Source organism: Balaenoptera physalus (genome assembly GCF_965194825.1).
Source record: "Balaenoptera physalus genome assembly, chromosome: 6".
Classification (NCBI taxonomy): Eukaryota; Metazoa; Chordata; class Mammalia; order Artiodactyla; family Balaenopteridae; genus Balaenoptera; species Balaenoptera physalus.
The window spans coordinates 73,034,872-73,043,102 of record NC_138885.1 but is presented as its reverse complement, the minus strand read 5'-3'; the positions used below and the strand labels follow the sequence as shown (position 1 = coordinate 73,043,102).

Here is an 8,231-nt window from a genome sequence, read left to right as displayed (position 1 = left end):
TTCCTTTAGCATTTGTTGTAAAGCTGGTTTGGTGGTGCCAAATTCTCTTAGCTTTTGCTTGTCTGTAAAGGTTTTAATTTCTCTGTCAAATCTGAATGAGATTTGGGTAGAGTAATCTTGGTTGTAGGTTTTTCCTCTTCATGACTTTCAATGTGTGCTGCCACTCCCTTCTGGCTTGCAGAGTTTCTACTGAAAGATCAGCTGTTCACCTTATGGGGATTCCCTTGTATGTTATTTGTTGTTTTTCCCTTGCTGCTTTTAATAATTTTTCTTTGTATTTAATTTTTGACACGTTGATTAATATGTGTCTTGGCATTTTTCTCCTTAGATTTATCCTGTATGGGCCTCTCTGTGCTTCTTGGACTTGACTAACTATTTCCTTTCCCATATTAGGGACGTTTTCAACTATAATCTCTTCAAATATTTTCTCAGTCCCTTTCTTTTTCTCTTCTTCTTCTGGGACCCCTATAATTCGAATGTTGGTGTGTTTATTGTTGTCCCAGAGGTCTCTGAGACTGTCCTCACTTCTTTTCATTCTTTTTTCTTTATTCTGCTCTGCAGTAGTTATTTCCACTATTTTATTTTCCAGGTCACTTATCCGTTCTTCTGCCTCAGTTATTCTGCTATTGATTCCTTCTAGAGAATTTTAAATTTCATTTATTGTGTTGCTCATCACTGTTTGTTTGCTCTTTAGTTCTTCTAGGTCCTTGTTAAACGTTTCTTGTATTTTCTCCATTCTATTTCCAAGATTTTGGATCGTCTTTACTATCATTTTTCTGGATTCTTTTTCAGGTAGCCTGCCTATTTCCTCTTCATTTGCCACGTCTGGTGGGGTTTTACCTTGCTCCTTCATCTGCTGTGTGTTTCTCTGTCTTCTCATTTTGCTTAACTTACTGTGTTTGGTGTCTCCTTTTTGCAGGCTGCAGGTTCGTAGTTCCCGTTGTTTTTGGTGTCTGCCCCCAGTGGCTAAGTTTGGTTCAGTGGGTTGTGTAGGCTTCCTGGTGGAGGAGACTAGTGCCTGTGTTCTGGTGGATGAGGCCGGATCTTGTCTTTAAGGTGGGCTGGTCCACATGGGCTGGTGTGTTTTGGGGTGTCTGTTGCCTTATTATGATTTTAGGCAGCCTCTTTGCTAATGGGTGGGGTTGTGTTCCTGTCTTGCTAGCTGTTTGGCATACGGTGTCCAGCTCTGTAGCTTGCTGGTCGTTGAGTGGAGCTGGGTCTTGGTGTTGAGATGGAGATCTCTAGGAGATTTTCGCCATTTGATATTATGTGGAGCTGGGAGGTCTCTGGTGGACCAATGTCCTGAACTTGGCTCTCCCACCTCAGAGGCACAGCCCTGATGCCTGGCTGGAGCACCAGGAGCCTGTCATCCACATGGCTCAGAATAAAAGGGAGAAAAAAGAAAGAAAGAAAGAAAGAAGAAGATAAAGTAAAATAAAAGTTATTAGAATAAAAGATAAAAAATAATTATTAAAAAAAATTTTGTAAGTAATAAAAAAAAGAAAAAGAAAGAAGAGAGCAACCTAACCAAAAAACAAATCCACCAATGATAACAAGTGCTAAAAACTATACTAAAAAAACAAAACAAAACGGACAGACCGAACCCTAGGACAAATGGTAAAAGCAAAGCTACACAGATGAAATCACACACAGAACCATACATATACACACTCACAAAAAGAGAAAAAGGGAAAAATATATATATATTGTTGCTCCCAAAGTCCACCTCCTCAATTTGGGATGATTCATTGTCTATTCAGGTATTCCACAGATGCAGGGTACATCAAGTTGATTGTGGAGATTTAATCCACTGCTCCTGAGGCTGCTGGGAGAGACTTCCCTTTCTCTTTGTTCGCACAGCTCCTGGGGTTCAGCTTTGGATTTGGCCCAGCCTCTGCGTGTAGGTCGCCTGAGGGCATCTGTTCTTTGCTCAGACAGGACGGGGTTACAGGAGCAGCTGATTCGGGGGCTCTGGCTTACTCAGGCCTGGGGGAGGCAGGGGCATGGAGTGCGGGGCGAGCCTGCGGCAGCAGAGCCCAGCATGACGTTGCACCAGCATGATGCACGCCGTGCGTTCTCCTGGGGAAGTTGTCCCTGGATCACAGGACCCTGGTAGTGGCGGGCTGCACAGGCTCCCGGGAGGGGAGGTGTGGATAGTGACCTGTGCTCGCACACAGGCTTCTTGGTGGCGGCAGCAGCAGCCTTAGCGTCTCATGCCCACCTCTGGGGTCCACGCTGATAGCCGCAGCTCATGCTCATCTCTGGAGCTCTTTTAAGCAGCGCTCTTAATCCCCTCTCCTCGCGTACCAGGAAACAAAGAGGCAAAAAAAAGTCTCTTGCCTCTTCGGCAGCTCCAGACTTTTCCCTGGACTCCCTCCCAGCTAGCTGTGGTGCACTAGCCCCCTTCAGGCTGTGTTCACACAGTCAACCCCAGTCCTCTCCCTGGGATCCGACCGAAGCCTAAGCCTCAGCTCCCAGCCCCCGCCCGCCCCAGCGGGTGAGCAGACAAGCCTCTCGGGCTGGTGAGTGCTGGTCGTCTCCGTTCTTCTGTGCAGGGATCTCTCTGCTTTGCCCTCCGCGCCCCTGTGGCTGCACTCTCCTCCGTGACTCCGAAGCTTCCCCACTCCGCCACCTGCAGTCTCCGCCCGCAGAGGGGCTTCCTAGTGTGTGGAAACCTTTCCTCCTTCACAGCTCCCTCCCACTGGTGCAGGTCCCGTCCTTATTCTTTTGTCTCTGTTATTTCTTTTTTCTTTTGCCTTACCCAGGTACGTGGGGAGTTTCTTGCCTTTTGGGAGGTCTGAGGTCTTCTGCCAGCGTTCAGTAGGTGTTCTGTAGGAGTTGTTCCACATGTAGATGTATTTCTGATGTATTTGTGGGGAGGAAGGTGATCTCCACATCTTACCCTTCTGCCATCTTGAAGCTCCTCTAAGGCATTATATCTTGATATTTACGATCACAGGCCAGTAGATTGTGACTAGTAAAATACCACAAGGTTTTATAAAAATAATCTACATAGATCAAATACATGATTGTTTAATGGGCATTTACCTATGACTAACCTCTGAAGGCCCTGGGTGTAATATTACATCACAAGTAGACATAAATCAAGAAGAAAGATGATGCAGGGAGCAGAGGAGCCTGGTATTTGTGTCTCTCTCACTCAAGTGAAGGTAAAGTCCATGTAACTTTTGGTAAATTAATTGGTGCCTAGTTCTCAACCCCCTTACCCACCTCCATAAAATAAAAATGATGACGCATGCCAAGGATCACAGGAATGCCAGGATATGAAAAGATTACCTTTTCCATCTACACCCTAAATTCTCAAACAAAATACTCCATGTAAACTGTATTAAGATAACTTCATTTTCCACTGTCAATTTTATATTTATTTATAGTTACTCTATGGGGAAAACAGGTCTCTAGTAAATAGGCTGGAATGAAGTATCTGCAAACTTACTGAAGACTATAGTGGGGAAATGGTCGTAAGAATGCAGATCACATTGTACACCTTAAGTTTATGACAATGTCATTTGTCAATTACATCTCAATAAAGCTGGAGATAAAAGGAAAAAAAAAAACAAAATAAGAATGCAGAAGGAAATGCTAAAGGCAAATAAACCTCCAGGCCTACTATATTTATATAATTCTAATGGTTTGAATGTAAAGAGTAATGTGATGGGAATCCTGAAAAAGAATAGAACGTGGATGGATTATCAGAAAGAGGAATCTAACATATCCAGGAGCACAATGTGGTAAATTGTGGTAATAGTGACAGTAATGATTAAAATGAAATCAAATCAAGTACTTAAATAAAATATAAAGAAACAGTATATCTTCAGGTAAAAGTATAACATCCTTGCAACTGCAGAATCTTTGGCCCAGATTTTTAAGAGTTTCTATTCTTATTCGTAGGTTTATAGACTACTTTTATAGTTATGACTAACTGCCACATACATCCACCAAATAATCTATCAATCTTTCATGAATTTATCTGTTTTTAGCTAACAGCACATGTCTTACTCCAGTGGGTACATATTTGGAAGCTCTACTAGAACTCTATGGATCATGTAAGATCAGCTCTCCTAAGGAAACAAAGGGTTATTAGCAGAAGATGGGAATGCTAGACAATTAAATAAAAAAGTAGGTATCTTACTGGATTACTATGAGGCTTTAAATAAGACTACAAATGTAAAGTTCTTAGCACAGTACCTGGTACATAATAAGTGGTCATTAAATGTTAGTTATTAAAGTGGGGACTCTCTCTCCCTCTCCAGATGTTCTTACTTTTGCCTGTGAAGTATGAATGACTGCCTTTTAGGTTCAGAAATATTGAGAAGCCATCTTCCTCTCTCAGTCTCTCTCTTCCCTTCCCTTCCCTCCCCACCCCCCACCATTAGATAGGAAGAGTGACTTATCTTATTGGTAAGGTTTAGAAAACCAATAAGCAAGAATGACTCTGCTTTCCCAAGATTCCCCTTTTGCAATAGCCTGTCACCAGGAAGCAGAAATATATCCTTCCCCTGCTCTATAGGAAGCACAGTGAGATCACAGCCCATGGCTTGCCTTCTAGAAGTCAAACTAGAAGCCTACCTCTTCCTTTGGAATATAAGGCATGTTGATTACCCATGCATCTAGCCAAATGTCTACTTTTAGTCTCTTCTAAAATGGCCACCCCAAATATGCAATGAGGGCAAGTCTCAAGAAATCTGATTTTGGTGGCAAGTCTACAGTCCAGCTTTATCAGAAAAAAAAATCAAACTAGTATCATGCTTCTATATATGAATTGTGCATATTGTTTTTACTGAATCCAAACTCAGAGGGAGAAAAGTGGGATTAATCATCATGTGTTTGACAGACATCTTCAAATCAGCAGCTTTAGCTGTTACTATTGTTATTGATATATGGCACAGCGTTAAACAAGAAAGAGATTTACAGTGGCTGCTCAATGTAATTTTAGGTTTAGTCATAGTCTTCACATCATCCATAATGCTTTACTAGAAGCTGTCTGATAGACACAACACTGTGTAGCCAAGGGGATGGGACTAAGACTTATTAAACATAACAGCTGAAATTTGGTAGATTATAGCTTACTAACCTTAAATTTTTGTGATACGAGGAAATTTACTAACCAAAGAATACCTATATAAACAAATAAGCAAACCAAACTTTGGGACCTTGGGGTTCCCAATTTGGAAAAAAATGGTTAGGCATAACTTGTATATAAAAATGATACCAAAGTATCTTAACATGGGGTTAAATAAATATCAGGATTAATTGAGCCTGAACATATACTTATAGGCATACACTTCTTTGGACAAGAAAACCAAAAAGAAAGGACAGGAGTAAAAGTCAGAGAGGATCAGAAAGGAATAAAGCACGGGAGAAAGAGACTTTGCCTTCAAAGGAAAAGCAGTGTTAAATCTCTTGGTATCTCTTTAGTAAAATGTAAACAGTTCAAATTAATGCTCTTAATCATTGTTTTAATACTCTTAAGCTTAAACTACAATTCTCTCTTATTTCATTGAGTCCTATAGAATTTCAAAAAATTTATATATTTTAAAAAAATTAAATATTGTTATAAAGGTTGCCTTCCCTAGAAAAATTCATCAGATTAGCAGGAAATCTGAATCCACAAGAAAAACAAACAAACAAAAAAAAACAAGTCTTCACTACCACCAAGATAAAAAATATCCTATTTTTACTGCTCCATTAAAACTATTGAAAATTTGGAATTTCTAGAATTAAAAATCACTAAGAGAATGCTACACATTAACTATGGAATTCTACATTCAAATATAATTTAGGATACTTTTTAATATGCCAATCCTAGAACACCAAAGTGATATTTATATACGGGCAAAAATAGTTTGAATCTGCACAGGTAGTATTGACTACTCTCGAATAATGTATGAATAACAGATACAAGAATAATTATTAACAAAGAATAGTCAGGAGCACACACAAAATTCTTTTGATGAGCTGCCAAGAATGCACCAAAAATGAAAGTTCTTTCTTCTGATGTCATTGGTGAATGCCAAGGAATTCCATAACTTCCAGTTTTACTTATGTGTAACATAGAGAGAGAAAGAGAAAAAAATGCTGAGATTTTTCTTTGCTTAGTGGGAGAACAAGGGCTGCCTAAGAATTTGAACTAGGATATGTTAATGAAATATTATAATTTTGAATCTTATTTCAAGACCTTTGCAAAATTTTGAGTGTGATCGGAAGGAATATTCTTGAGAGTAAGGGAGATTCCATTAACACACAAAGGTCAAAGAAAGATATAATCATAAGGAATCCCCAAGGCAGAGATGGCAAGGAATGTAAGAACAGTGGTTTTAGGTTATTCTCTGTTGTCTGCTATGCTGTAGACTGCCACCATGATTTCAAATCTTCAATTAAAGTGTACTTTATGTAAGTGATGTATTAGTGAATACAGGAGGTACACAGACACTCATCGGCAAAGTCAGGTAGAAGTCAGACAGTAGCTTTGAGAGGGATGTAACAGGCAGGGGAAAATAGTTCAACATGAAATCACACAAAGGGGTGCCTGGGAGATAAAGAAAGACCTCCCCTGCCTATCCTTCATCTGGAACCTCCTAGCTGCCACTCAATGGCCAAACTTTCAAGTTCCTGATATGCTTGCATACAAATATATGGCTGGACTGCCCACTATTTTCAGATAGACCATTTAATTTTTCCATGCATCATTCATTTTGTTTTAAGTCACTTAAGGTTTTCAGTCACTGCTGTTCTTACTTCTCAACTTGAAATTAGTGTTAGTCTATCTTTATCAATTAAGTTTGTCCAGAGTTATCAGTTAACCCCATAATGTTAACAGTACTTATGGGCTATACCTTTCCAATCAATAGATTATAGAGTTTAGGATTAATAGGTGTTATCCATTCTCCTGGCTCTAAAGCAGATACAAACCTAGTACCTCAACAAAAGTATACTTATGCATTGAAACTACAATGTTTTCCCTATGAAAAGTGTGAACAGATAGGGTAGGTGGGTCCCAGTCTTACTTGCCCAGCCTAAAAAGAACAGTAAAAAATTTGAAGAACCATTGGCCTATGAGATATCTTCAAATTTGTGCTCTCAACTGAAAATAAAGCTATGATTTTTCTGAATGATCAAGAAGTCACAATAGTGCACGATTTGAGCCATCATATTCTAGCTGGGTCATTCATAATGTCAGGCAAATTTTATTTATTAAGTTGAAAGACCAGAATTACAGTTGTCACTCTATTGAAACAATAGATCTATAGCCTGAACTCTTCTCTCTAAATTATCAATAGTTATAGATGTATATCAGACCCAATTTAAGATTATCTTTCATGATCCCAATTGGAATAACAGGAGACTGCAATAAGAACCATTTACACCATGCAACTGATGATCCTCATACAACTCCCATGTAAAATTACATTTCCCTTAGAGATAAATTGTTGAGTACTAAAGACAGTGATCTCTCATCTCAAAATTCCCTTTGTCCTTCAAACTACCTTCACATAGTTTCCTGGTAACCAAGTCACAAGATGCAAAAAGGTGGAAAAGTCACCTAATTTCTCAAATCCATGTGTTTAATATTAAATAATAGAGAGTCTGTAATCCTGGCCTTATACTTCCCCCATTGATCAACCAGACACTGATATAGTGAAAAGGAGGTAAAATATATCTTCTTAATTTGTACTGTTTTCAGGTTAACATTTAGAGCATATGGTTACCATGATAATAAGCTAAGATAGTCAAAAGAGGTGGTGAAGAGTTTCAAATAATTAATTAATGTCCCTAAAATATGGATGCAGAATTTTAAAGGTTTCTATTCATAGACTGTAAGAGAAATATAACCTAGGATTACACTGGGGTATGTGTTTATGTGAGTAAAAACTTAGAAAGTACGATTATGAACAATTAATGAAAGGAAAGTAAGTTTAAACGTGATGTTATCTTTCCTCACAAGGTAAAACAAAAGTATTCAATTATTACTATTATTCCCCTAGAGAAAGACGCTAAAATAGAAGAAAAATCCAATGTTGGTAAACTCACCCTGGATAAGCAGTCCACTTCTCAAAGATAAGCCCCTGGGTGCTCATAATGGCAGAACAGGTGATTCACATTGGTGAACAGATTGTGTTGTCTTACTTCAGAAGATTATTACTTCTGGGAAAAAAAGAGTGGATGAGAAACTCTTGGTTTTCATAAGAAAATTTAGTTTCTATCCAAAA

At 38.9% G+C, this 8,231-nt stretch overlaps 1 long non-coding RNA gene across 1 annotated transcript in view; it reads right to left on the bottom strand.

Moving 5' to 3' along the window:
* Positions 1-423: 423 nt before the first annotated feature.
* Positions 424-8,231, bottom strand: part of LOC309663226 — a 117,104-nt gene continuing 109,296 nt past the window's right edge. The window contains exon 2 of the long non-coding RNA XR_014265155.1: positions 424-8,166. This is a non-coding gene — a long non-coding RNA (uncharacterized lncRNA). The remainder of the gene's footprint in view (positions 8,167-8,231) is intronic.